At 38.7% G+C, this 14119-nt stretch overlaps 1 pseudogene; it reads left to right on the top strand.

Moving 5' to 3' along the window:
• Nucleotides 1–371: 371 nt before the first annotated feature.
• Bmpr1a-ps1 (bone morphogenetic protein receptor type 1A, pseudogene 1) lies at nucleotides 372–4067 on the top strand (annotated as a pseudogene).
• The last annotated feature ends 10052 nt before the right edge of the window (nucleotides 4068–14119 follow it).

The following is a 14119-nucleotide window of genomic DNA, read 5'->3' as shown; positions in this document are numbered from 1 at the left end:
CAGTGTTACAGCTCTTCTCAGTGTTACAGCTCTTCTCAATGTTACAGCTCTCTTGAACAGGGATCCCGAGCAGCAAAATCGCTCGACTTATATACACAACAGTATGCTAATTATCTCTCAGGGATTGTGGGGCATGGATCACCCCACTACTTGTCCTCCAGGGATTGGCGGAGAATGAATCACCTCATTAGCATATTAACGGTCAACTGACACCTGGTGCATAAACCGCACATGTGCAGTACCGCTGTTCACCACTAGAGGGAGCCCTAGCAAGGGGACAAGCCTGCACATGCGCAGTAAGTTGTCGACATCCAGACAAGGCTGGATGTCGGCGCCATCTTTGTTTCGCCGCGCCGCTCTCTACAAAAAAATGCATCGCTTTGGTACTGTCTTGGAATTCATGAGATGGAAGCATAGGTCAAAGCTGCTTGGAGAAATTGGAACTACAGTTTTATCTAGCCACATCTCTGAGAAGTCTGAAGAAAGCAGCAGATGAAGTCATTGTCAAGTGATTTTGTTCTTCTGTAAGGAAACCTCGTTCAGTAAGGCCGTTTACTTCAGTGAAACAGCAGGACCAGTAATCAAGGTGGCCGGACAGGACACATGCGAATTGGACAATGACTCAGCTATACACTTACATCAGATTACTGGGAGCCTGTCTGTTCATCATTTCTCATGTTCAAGGGCAGAATCTAGATAGTATGCTCCATGGCACTGGTATGAAATCAGACGTGGACCAGAAGAAGCCGGAAAATGGAGTAACGTTAGCACCAGAGGACACCTTACCTTTCTTAAAGTGCTATTGCTCAGGACACTGCCCAGATGACGCTATTAATAACACATGTATAACTAATGGCCATTGCTTTGCCGTTATAGAAGAAGATGATCAGGGAGAAACCATATTAACTTCTGGGTGTATGAAGTATGAAGGTTCTGATTTTCAATGCAAGGATTCACCAAAAGCCCAGCTACACAGGACAATAGAATGTTGTTGGACCAATTTGTGCAACCAATATTTGCAGCCTACACTGCCCTCTGTCGTTATAGGCCCATTCTTTGATGGCAGCGTCAGATGGCTGGCTGTGCTCAACTCTATGGCTTGTCTGTATTGTCGCCATGATCGTCTTCTCCAGCTGCTTCCGTTACAAACATTACTGTAAGAGTATCTCAAGCAAAGGTTGTTACAACCGTGACTTGGAACAGGATGAAGCACTTATTCCAGTAGGAGAATCACTGAAAGACCTGATTGACCAGTCACAAAGCTCTGGTAGTGGATCTGGATTACCTTTATTGGTTCAGCGAACTATTGCCAAACAGATTCAGATGGTTCGGCAGGTTGGTAAGGGCCGGTATGGAGAAGTATGGATGGGTAAATGGCATGGTAAAAAAGTGGCTGTCGAAAATATCCTGAGTGAGGTAACCCAATCACAGAAAAACACACATGGTATGCACTCATTGATAAGTGGCTACTAGCCCAAATGCTTGAATTACTCTAGATGCCTAGAACAAGTGAAACTCAAGACGGATGATCAAAATGTGAATGCTTCACTCCTTCTTTAAAAGGGGAACAAGAATACCCTTGGCAGGGAATAGAGAGGCAAAGATTAAAACAGACACAGAAGGAACACCCATTCAGAGCCTGCCCCACATGTGGCCCATAGATATACAGTCATCCAATTAGACAAGATGGATGAAGCAAAGAAGTGCAGGCCGACAGGAGCCGGATGTAGATCTCTCCCAAGAGACACAGCCAGAATACAGCAAATACAGAGGTGAATGCCAGCAGCAAACCACTGAACTGAGAATAGGACCCCCGTTGAAGGAATCAGAGAAAGAACTGGAAGAGCTTGAAGGGGCTTGAGACCCCATATGTACAACAATGCCAAGCAACCAGAGCTTCCAGGGACTAAGCCACTACCTAAAGACTATACATGGACTGACCCTGGACTCTGACCTCATAGGTAGCAATGAATATCCTAGTAAGAGCACCAGTGGAAGGGGAAGCCCTGGGTCCTGCTAAGACTGAACCCCCAGTGAACTAGATTGTTGGGGGGAGGGCGACAAGGGGGGGAGGATGGGGAGGGGAACACCCATACAGAAGGGGAGGGGGAGGGGGATGTTTGCCCGGAAACTGGGAAAGGGAATAACACTTGAGTATAAGAAATACTCAAGTTAAAAAAAAAAAGCGTTTTTTACCACTGAAGAAGCTAGCTGGTGTAGAGAAACAGAAATCTACCAGACGGTGTTAATGCTTCATGAAAATATACTTGGTTTTATAGCTGCAGACATTAAAGGCACCGGTTCCTGGACTCAGCTGTATTTGATTACTGATTACCATGAGAATGGGTCTCTCTATGACTTCCTGAAATGTGCCACCCTGGACACCAGAGCCCTACTCAAGTTAGCTTATTCTGCTGCCTGTGGTCTGTGCCACCTCCACACAGAAATTTATTGCATGCAAGGAAAGCCTGCAATTGCTCATCGAGACCTGAAGAGCAAAAACATCCTTATTAAGAAAAATGGGAGTTGCTGTATTGCTGACCTGGGCCTAGCTGTTAAATTCAACAGTGACACAAATGAAGTTGACATACCTTTGAACACCAGGGTGGGCACCAGGCGCTACATGGCTCCAGAAGTGCTGGACGAGAGCCTGAGTAAAAACCATTTCCAGCCCTACATCATGGCTGACATCTACAGCTTTGGTTTGATCATTTGGGAGATGGCCCGTCGCTGTATTACAGGAGGAATCGTGGAGGAATATCAATTACCATATTACAACATGGTGCCTAGTGACCCATCTTTTGAAGACATGCGTGAGGTTGTGTGTGTGAAAAGCTTTCGGCCAATCGTGTCTAACTGCTGGAACAGTGATGAATGTCTTCGAGCCGTTTTGAGGCTGATGTCAGAATACTGGGCCCATTATCCAGCCTCCAGACTCACAGCTTTGAGAATCAAGAAGACACTCGCAAAGATGGTTGAATCCCAGGATGTAAAGATTTGACAGTTTTGAGAAAGAATTTAGACTGCAAGAACTTCACCCGAGGAACGGGTGGAGTTAGCATGGACTAGGATGTCGGCTTGGTTTCCAGACTCTCTCCTCTACATCTTCACAGGCTGCTAACAGTAAACCTTCCAGTACTCTACAGAATGCAGGGTTGGAACTTCAAACATGTTGTTCTTTGCGTATGGACAGCTTTGTTTTAAATGTGGGGTTTTGATGCCTTTTTGGTTTTTATGAATTGCATCAAGACTCCAGTCCTGATAAGAAGTCTCTGGTCAAACTCTGGTTACTCACTATCCTGTCCATAAAGTGGTGCTTTCTGTGAAAGCCTTAAGGAAATTAGTGAGCTCAGCAGAGATGGAGAAAGGCATATTTGCCTTCTACAGAGAAAACATCTGTGTTCTGTCTCTGTAAACAGCCTAGACTATGATCTCTTTGGGATGCTGCCTGGTTGATGATGGTGCACCATGCCTTTGATATGCATACCAGACTTCCTCTGCTGCCATGGGCCTACAGGACAAGATGTGAAGGTTGCACAGGACGGTATTTGTGGCCAGTGGTTTAAATATGCAATATCTAATCGACATTCGCCAATCTCATAAAAGCCATCTACCTTGTAATTGAAGTAACTTCTCTACCAACTTTATTTTTAGCGTAATAGTTGTAAAGGCCAAACTATGTATAAAGTGTCCATAGACTCGAACTGTTTTCCTCCAGTCACCATTTTGTTTTCCTTTTGGTAATTATTTTTGTTATATAATTCCTCCTATCCAGAATTGGCGCTTACTGTCTTGAACCATACTTTGACAGAAATGCCTCTTCCTGGAGTCTGCCTTACTGCATCTGATCACCATGTGAATACCTCTGATCAAATTCTGGAGTCTTTGTTCTCAGTACCTCTTAAAAAGGGAAATTGTGTATCATGTGTAGTGTGCTTTTATTTTCAAAATCTTCATAGCCTTTATTCTAGCCATTTTTACCTACATACTCATTCTGTACAAAACAGCTCACTCGGGTCCCACAGCTGATCCTCAATGGAAATGATTTACAGTAGAGCTATGTACAAATTTCAAAAATCATGTATTTAAAAACTTCACTCTAAAAAAAAGAAATATATCTGATAAAAAATTTAAAAAGTTATATTCATAGTTTACAAAGGTAATAGTTTTTTAAATTTTCACTTGTCAAATTTTCAAACCTATTAATAACACTATGGATGGCCAATATATTTGCATTCTCTGGATATATATATATATATATATATATATATATCATGACTAATGAATTTCAACTGTAACTCTAAAAAGAGTCTTGGTTTTATTATAACTGCACCTTTTAAGTTATTGCTGAAGATAAATGAGATCCATTTAAACAGTATCTCCAAAGTCACTCGTTAATATTCTTCTTTGTTAATCTGAAAATCTTTAAAATTGTATTATTTATGAAACATGGATGTTTAAGACACTAGAAACACAGAAACAATTCTAATCATTTTTTGAGCTATTCATTTTTTGATTTCTCAAATGTACATTAGAGCCTCTGAAATGGAAAAGTCGAAAGGAGCTAGGAGTCAAATAGGGGGCTTATAACTTAAATTCTGGGTTTTGAGAGCTGAGGCTGCTGAATTAGGACCACTCTGTCCTATAAAGGGAGACAGTCGCAAAAAGGGAAAAGACAAAGAAGAAAGTGAGAGGAGACATAAAGTAGAGACACAGAAACCTGAAAACATATAAGTGAATGGGTGCAGGAGTTGGGTGAGTGTCAGGAAATAAGTAAGATTTATGGATACACGAGCTCGTTTGAATCATAGTCTTGCACCAGAGTTGGATCTTGTCAGTCAAATAAATCCCAGATGATCTACTCTGACAGAGCTCAATTTTTTTTCCTAGAGAAAATGTTGGGAACATGTAACTTCTGTTTCCTACTGACCATAAGGCTTTGTGAACAGGTGTTCAATCACTCTGAAATGGATGAGAAGTTCCCTATACATTGTGTCTTTTATTTGATTTGATTTGATTTTTGTCAAAACCAAAGGTGGAATCCTTTTCCTCCAGTGTATTTTTCTTTTCTAGCTTTCAGCTTGAACTACTGTAAACTTTTAAAAAATATCATGTCCCCCCTCTCTAATACAAAAGAAATCTCATTAACTATATTTGTTGGTTAAAAATGCTACCACTCACCTCTCGCTAACCTCGTACATGGTGTCTTTTGCAACAAGGATGTACTCTTAGGATCTGTCATGCAACTATATCCTACTTTGCTATAGGGCAATGGCATATTCTATGTTGATGGCTAGTTACTCCCCTGGCCAACAACCTGAAAGGAATTTACCTTGCCTCACAGTAGATTTTTTTTAATACCCTGTGGTTTCTAAGGGAATGTTAGCATCTTATGTAGTATAACACCATATGTGTTTTAAGTAAGGTAATACAATAATATTTTTATGTTTCTTTTAAATTTTTTATTTTAAATTGTATTTTAAATTTACCATTTCGCCTTTCCTTACTGTATTTTCTCCCCTTTAATCCCTCTATTACTGCCCCCTCAATCTCTCCCAAGTTCTCCTTTCACAATTATTGTTTGTACCATGCACACACACAAGCACATGCACACACATGTTTAAATATATTAATACAAACTGTTGTGTGTGTTAAGTGTTATTTAAATGTACAATTACTTTTATGCTCCACACCTATTATTGGATAACCAGTTAGGGGGCATATTCTGAAGGAGAACATTCTTAGCTTCACTTAGTTACCTGTAGTTCTTTATCTAGTAGTGAGGACCCATGAAATATCTCATTTCCATTTATGCATACCTATTGCTGTTCTCGGTGTTCTAGTTTTATGGTTAAGCAATGTGTTGCTACATCCTTTCCCTGGAAGAGATAAAAGGCAATTTGTACCCAGCCTTTTTAGGTTCCAGTGACAAAAATGGGGATAATTCATTCAACATTTATGCCAGAGAACCAATTAATGTATTGGGCTTCCTTACAGAGGCTAAATAGGAGTTACTTGTATGGCTGTAGGCAGTCCTGTCCTGACCAGCCACACCTGAAAAGCTTTACTCAGCAACCGTAAAGCCTTCTAATACCTGAATAGTTAAAGCTTTTGGTCAAGTCTTCTAGGCCATGTATATAGACTGCTCCTTTCAGACTATCTGAAGCATTGCCGGGTGTTAGCAGACAGATGGGTACTCAGGTGGGGTCTTCTGTTATATTCTGCCCTTGTGTAGAGCTGTACCTTTCAGCATGCCCAGCTGACATGATCTTAGGTGAGCCGCTGAGAGAAATGTTGCTTGGGCTGTGTGTCAGTCATTCACAACACACTGTATTATTATTGTGATGTCATAGGTAGAGCTTTCCTGTATTTCTAGAAGACACAACCTCACAGCAGACTTCCAGTTCCAGTGCCCTTTCCAATCTTTAAGCAGTTTTCCACATCTTCAGAAAGATTTCCTGAACTTTAGTGGCAAAAGTTGTATCATGTGGAACTGGACACTGCAGGTTGACTGTATTTGAAGCAATTGGCTGTTCTGTGATGGTCCCTGCTATAAAGAGAAGCCTCACCAATGAGAAATGCTAGCTGTACTTGTCTGTCAGTATAAGATTAAGTATTTAAGATGAAGTTGGAAATTATGCTGTTTTATAAAATGGTCTGTATAGCTTATGACATTTCTAAACATCCTTAGTATATAAGATATTACACAATTATATACTATAATATATAATACTATAATATATAATACTATATATAATATGCAATATATAATATAATTATATATAATATATCTCCTTCCACCCTCTATCTGCATTATTCTCCAAAAACCACTTGCTGGCTAAAACTAACCTCTGTTTATTCATTTCCTCTCTTCATGGCACCTCAGTACTACTACTCAATCCTCTAAAATCTTTTTACCATGATCATCTTCTACTTCTGACTCCTGTATTTTCTTCAGGTTCTATACACACATCTAAAGACTCAAAGCTACGATCCACAAGTAGAGGACATGTGGAACTTGTCTTTCTGAGACTGGGTTACCTGACTTAGCATGTTATTATTCTAGCTACTTACTTGTTAATGTTATTTTCTACACACCTAAATGTAATTCTTTTGTTTACTACAAGTTCACTATTCTTCCATCAATTGAAAGACATTTAGGGTGTTTATTTTTCTTAACAGTTGGGAATAAAGTGTTGATACTTCTTGAGGATTAGCTCTCGGAACATTTGGAAGTGCTAGACAAGATTCTAGGGAAGAAGGAGAATTAATACCTTACTTTGTGTAGTAACCAAAACAACGATCAGCCTGAAAAGACTTCTGCAAAAATATCATAGTAGAACTTGCATCTTGGAGATAACCAATAGCTGTCTAATTAGATCTAAGCCCTGTCCAGTCCGGGGAAAACCATGCCTAGTACTGCAGATTTGACTAACTACCTATATCGGATGAGTTCATAGATCCCAGAAGACAATCTACTACTGAAATCTTTCCAAACGAGTATAACTTTAAACTGTATTATAAATACCTGAGTTCTAGAAACAATGTAGTTCTCACTCGTCTTCAAAGAAAACTCTTTTTGCAATAGAGGCTATCACAGAGATCTACCACTGGTCAAAATGCATAGAATATGTGACTGTGGGGTGCCTGGGCCTAATAAACTCATCTCCAATGCTTCCTTTACACTAAGGCTTGAGGAACATTTTAGAAGGAGTGATGAGATGTAAGAACTTAAAGATTAGGCCATCTGCTGAGAGATAGAATGTTTTGTATGAGAGAGTGTTTGTGCTTAAGAGATTGTAGTAACATGGTCACCAAAGCAAGCTTTGTACTAAGACTGTGCAAGTTGACAAACCAACATGGGTAGAGGAAGTGTCATAAGGTCCCAACCATAAAGAGCTACAAGTAATTAGTGACTGCTAAGTTAGAGACTAAGTTTTCTCTAGGTATAAGACCATTTATCAGTTATCTGATCTCAAGTGGTCATCTCTTAACACACACACACACACACACTCATGCACACGCGCACTCACACGCATCATACATGCATGCGTAGACACACCACACACACAGTGTATATATATATACATATATGTATATATATATATATAGAGAGAGAGAGAGACAGACAGACAGACAGACAGACAGACAGTCACACACACATCTGGCTATATTTTATAAATCCATGTATGTATATAACAATAATTTAAATAGTTGTCATGAAGTTTCAAGGGAGTGAAACAATTCAAGAGGAGTTGGGAGGGCAGAAACTTTGGTTGTATGGTAGAAATGCCGTACAATTCATGTATGAAATTCTCAAAATTAATTACATAAAGGGAAAAGTTGCCATGCTAATAAATCTATATTTTCAAAAGTTAAACGTTTGCTAATAAATGTTAATTGTTTTTAGCAAAGTAAGGTGCAGGACCCTTTAATTAATGCAAGTCTGTTTGCTTTGAGATTTATGGCATTTACTCATGTTTGGTGCTGTGGGGGATCGTTAAGAAGAAAAATAAAGCTGTTGTATTTTGTTAGGTCTTATCTCCTGCTTCCTCTTCCTTTTAAAACCATTCATTCAAGGCACAGAAAAATGTAGCAGCCTAAAAACATGATGTCATTAGAATGAGCTGCTGATAATAAATGTATATATCAGTTAGTGCTATTCATTTGTGTTTGACAATTTCTTGATAACAGAATAAAATAAAAATTCTATAGATATGAAATATACCCAATCATGTTGAAATATCATATGATGGTAATGATTAACATTGGTTATAAATTTGACATGGCCTAGAATAAGCTATCAGTTATCGCTCTGTTCACACTTGTGAGGATTAACTAGATTGTGTGAATTGAGTTGAGAAGACCTATACTATATATGACCAGCTTTTTGGTATGTTCCTTTACCCTAGTCACACTTTAAATCAAAGATTTTCAGCCTATGGATTTCAACTCCTTTGACGATTGAACGACTCTTTTACAGGGATCACTTACATATTAGATATTCTGCATATCAGATATTTACTTTATGATTCATAAAGTAAAAAGTGCAGTTATGAAACAGCAACAAAAATAATTTTATCACCGGAGGTCACTACAGCATGAGGAAGTGTGTCCAAGGGTTGAAGGACTAGGAAGTTGAGAATTACTGGTATATATATATATATATATATATATATATATATATATATATATGAACTAGAATTAGTGTCATACGAGCATTCATGCATCTCTATACATTTTGATGTATGGATGATTGTGTGTGTGGCCTGGTTCCCCCGAGCTCCTGCCATTATGAACCCCTCCAACATAATGAACTTCATGTTGCATCTCTGATGAAAACTAGGCCCTAATAGCTCTTGCCTAGTATTTTACTCCATCTATAAGACAGGTAACAATGACAACCATTAGAGGAGGAATCATTGTTCAGTCTCTTACCTTGTACTGTATTATTCACTCAGAATTTCACAGGAAAAGGAGGTATGCATATTCTGAACTCTTTATAGATGAAAACATTAGCGACTGTAATGGATAAAAAAATATATGTGATCAAAGAGGCTGTCTGACAAAATCCATAACCAGTCAACTTCTTCATCATGGGTTATGTTTCTATTGCAATCCTGATATATTTTAATGTTATATTAATTATAGTCTGTTGTTTTCTCAATGAAAGAGTACATAGTTTTCTCTGTTCATTTTAAACGACATGTTAATGGTTAGATATCAGCATTAATTTTAGAAGCTTTACCACAAAGTATGGAGACATGTTCTCTTCTTAACTGACTGGGTGATGACAAGATGCCAAGTGAACATAAGTAGACCACACTAATTACCTAGAGGAACGACCTATTTGCAAATAACGAACAAAAGAAAAAGTCTTCAATATACTTTGCCACCACAACCAGACCACAGGAAGCTCAAGAAGGACGACTAAAATGTGGATGCTTCAGTCCTTCTTAGAAGGGGGAACAAAAATATTCATAGGAGGAGATATGGAGACAAAGTTTGGAGCAGAGACTGGAGGAAAGGCCATCCAGAGGCTGCCCCACCTGGGGATCCAGGATATATATATATATATACATATATATATGTATATATATATACAAACCCAGCAAACCCAGACAATACTGCTAATACCAAGAAGTGCATGCTGACAGAATCCTGATATAGCTGTCTCCTGAGAAGCTCTGCCAGAACATGACAAATACAGACGTGAATGCTAGTAGCAAACCATTGAACTGAGAATGGGGTCCTGATTAGAGGAGATAGAGCAAGGATTGAAGGAACTGAAGGGACTTGCAACCCCATAAGAACAACAATACCAGCCAACCAGAGCTCCCAGGGTCTAAAGCACCACCCAAAGAGTACACATCGATAGACCCATGGCTCCAACTGCATATTTAGCAGAGGATGGCTTTGTTGGGCACCAATGGGAGGAGAAGCCATTGGTCCTTCCAAGACTGGACCCCCTAGTGCATGGGAATGTCAGGGCAGGGAGGCAGGAAGGGGTGGATGGGTGGGTGGATGAATAACCTTGTGGAAGAAGGGGGAGGGGAGATGGGATAGGGAGTTTATGGACGAGAAACTAGGAAAGGGAAAAACGTTTGACATGTAAGTTTAAAAAATCCAATAAAAAGTGTTAAAAAAGGGAAAAATAGTATGCCACAATTTTTAAACATTCATTAATTCTAAAGTACTAAAAATAAGCAATTTATATTTCTATAAGATTATCTTTTTAGTTTCTTCTTACAATCAACTTCCATTTATTTACAATTCTCTTCAACATAACAACTCCTACTTCCCTTTCTCTAATTTCTCCAGTGTGAAGTATTTTTAGAAATTTCAAATTATATTGACATTAATTTTAAAAATGGTACTATCAATTACATGACTGAAATGCAGCCAGAAGTAGAAACAAAATATTTTCATTCACTGTGAATGTCTTCTTCAAGGCCTCCTTTCAGACAGGAATTTGGTGAACCTGATGCCTACTGATGTGAATATAGTATTTTTTGGAATACAGCCACACACATTTATTCATTTATTATTTATTTCTATTTTTCAGATACAGTGGTAAATTTGAGTAGTTTCTACAGCAACCATGTAGCTCACTGCAACAAAAATATTTACCCTGGTCCATCATGGCATCTTTGGCATGACTCACTCTATGGATGCAAAGATGCTGAGGTGTAAATTGTTTGCACCCTTCTTTATACCAAGGTATGTTCACATACTAAAGCTTTCTTATTCTCAGCTCACTTCCCAGCTGCCTGCTCTGCTCCTACACCTGAGCTGAACGTGGCATCCCGATCCAACCCTTCCTATCATAGCTCTTGACTCATGTGTGTGCAACGCATAATTTTCCCCTCTCACAAAGCCCAAGTCATTACAGTCCTTCAGTTGTCATTCTCTCTCTCTCTCTCTCTCTCTCTCTCTCTCTCTCTCTCTCTCTCTCTCTCTCTCTCTCTCAGTAGAATAAAAAGTGTTAGCCTGATTTTCATTTTTTCAAATGTCCCATTCCATTTATATTTTTCTTTTATTCTGTTTTTTTCTGCGACATTTATTTTTATTGGTTATTTTATGTATTTAAATTTCAAATGTTATCCCCCTTCCTATTTTTTCCTTCATAAACCCCACACATCAGCACCCTAGCATTCCCATACCCTGGATCATCAAGCTTCCAGTGGACCAAGGGGCTCCTCTCCCAGTGATGCCTGTTAATGCCCTCCTCTACCACATATGCCGCTGGAGCCATGGCTCCCTCCATGTGCAATCTCTGGTTGGTGGTTTAGTCCCTGGGAGTTCTGGGGGTCTGGTTGGTTGATATTGTTGTTCTTCCTATGGGTAGCAAACCCTTACAGCTCCTTCAGTCCTTTCTCTAACTTCTCCATTGTGGTCCCTGTGCTCAGTCCAATGTTTGGCTGTGTGCACCCACATCTGTATTGGTCAGGCTTTGGCAGAGCCTCTCAGAGGACAACTATTCCAGGCTCCTGTCAGGAACAGTGTCTGGGTTTGGTGTCTGCAGATGGGATAGATCCCTAGGAAGGGTTGTCTCCAGATGACCTTTCCTTCAGGCTCTGCTTCACTCTTTGTCCCTGTATTTCCTTTGGCCAGGAGGAATTTTGGATTAAAATTTTTGAGTTTCTTAAGGTGCAAAACTTCAGACTTTTTTTTTCTTTTCTTTTCTTTCTTTCTTTTTTTCCAACATTACATTTAGAAATTCCAAAGTCTCTTCTTATGCATTCTTCCTTTTTATGTGCTTTCCATGAATTTACTAAGAAAATAATTTTCTCTAATCCTCCTTCCTCCTCTCATATTTCATCTGTATTCTTTCTTGTATTACTCGTAAGTTAGAATGTGTTAAGTTGTCCATATATATTTAATGAAACACTAATAATTTTAAGTAATTTAGCAAGTTAATAATATTTTCTTACAAAATATTTATTATGCCCCAAATTATCATTTGCTCTTTCATGATATTCTCAAAGAAAACTAAATATTCAAAGTATAATCTAGGATGAAACAAAATAGGCATTACAAACAGTAATTATGAATCAATTTCTCAATACAAAAGCAGTTGTTCAGCCTTTCAAAATTTTTGACTTTTCTTTGTCTCAAATTAGGTAACTACACAAAATGACCAGCCTGAGATGAGGGGCCCCAGAGCATATGGATTCGCGAGTCATGATATCATTCATCGTTTCTTGAGTTTAATATATATTTATTTTCTCCTGGGCTTCTCGGTGTGCTGCTAAATATGGTCTTCAACACTCTTCTTGTCCTCTAGTCTTGTCTGTTCTTCCCATTCCCCTCTCTCCTAACCCGCACTCCAGCCCACCTTTGTGCCCCAATTTTGCTATAAGTTTGTGAACCAGTAAAATATGGACATTTTATAGTTATTCTGACATTTAGTTATACTACCCATATTTAATATTCCTGCTTTCCATATCATAAGCACACTAATGGATCATCAGTAATCATAACATGCTGTGGAACGTGTTCTGTACAATTTCCCATTTTAATTTAATACACACAGAGGCAGGCATGACAAAGAAGCTGAACATCTTGTTAAAGGATACAAATATTATATTTGATAAAACACATATCACTGTATATTTTGAAAACCAAAATACCAACAGTTGGCTGAATTTTTGTTTCCAGGGAAAACTGTGAAACAACTGTCAAGGCATATACATTATCTGCATCCAAATTGACAGGACCTTTTCATTCTCGGATATTTCCGTAGCACTCTGAGCACAGAAAGGTACCCTACTAGATATAAAGGCACCTGAAACATGACAGGTACGCATCATATGTCTCTTGGTAGGAGTTGGGGTTCAGTGAATTGAAATAAGGGACAGCATATTATTAAAGCATACTATTAGAATGAAATAAGAAAAAATATTCATTATCTATAGTTAGGTAAAATATTAAGACGACAAGAAGCTATACAAGAAAAGAAAAAAATGTCATCGACATTAGGAACTTCTGCTCTTGTCAAAGCTTTGTTTAAAGATAGAAACTGAAGACTCTGGTTAGAAATAAATTTTGTGCAGTACATATCTAAACACAACACTCGTGTACACAGTATTTTAAGAGATTTTTAAAAGTTATTGTGAATCTTACTGTAGGAACGCTGTCAATGTAATTAGAATTGTTAGCCATGTATACCAGTTATGTGACTACACAGAGTACAATGTGAACCAGTAAATGTTTCACATCAATGCATTTGCGATTAGAAACTAGGAGAGCCTCTCAGATGTGTCTGTCAACGAATACAAAGTCTGAACTTTCCCAGAAGATCCAGCAAGTGCACAGCTGGACATTAGCTCTAGAAAACGGAAAGTAACAAATGTGTTTGCGGATATGCATAATGGATATGTGTAATACCCAGCACAGGAAAACAGTAGTAAAGATGGAATCCAGTCCTGGTGCTGTAAGCCTCTCTGGTGGCTGGAGATGACCAGCTAGAGTTCCAGCTTTCTCATTATTTGGAGACGTCATTAAGGTTATCTTCATATGTTGTAGGAACTTTTGGCTGCATTAGGTTTCTATACCAGTGCTCAAATGCTATTCAATTTGAAGCATTTCTTCCCCACATTTCTTACCTTAGTCTCTC

The sequence above is a fragment of the Rattus norvegicus genome, chromosome 9, assembly GCF_036323735.1.
Source record: "Rattus norvegicus strain BN/NHsdMcwi chromosome 9, GRCr8, whole genome shotgun sequence".
NCBI lineage: Eukaryota > Metazoa > Chordata > Mammalia > Rodentia > Muridae > Rattus > Rattus norvegicus.
This window is presented reverse-complemented; position numbering and strand designations above follow the sequence as displayed.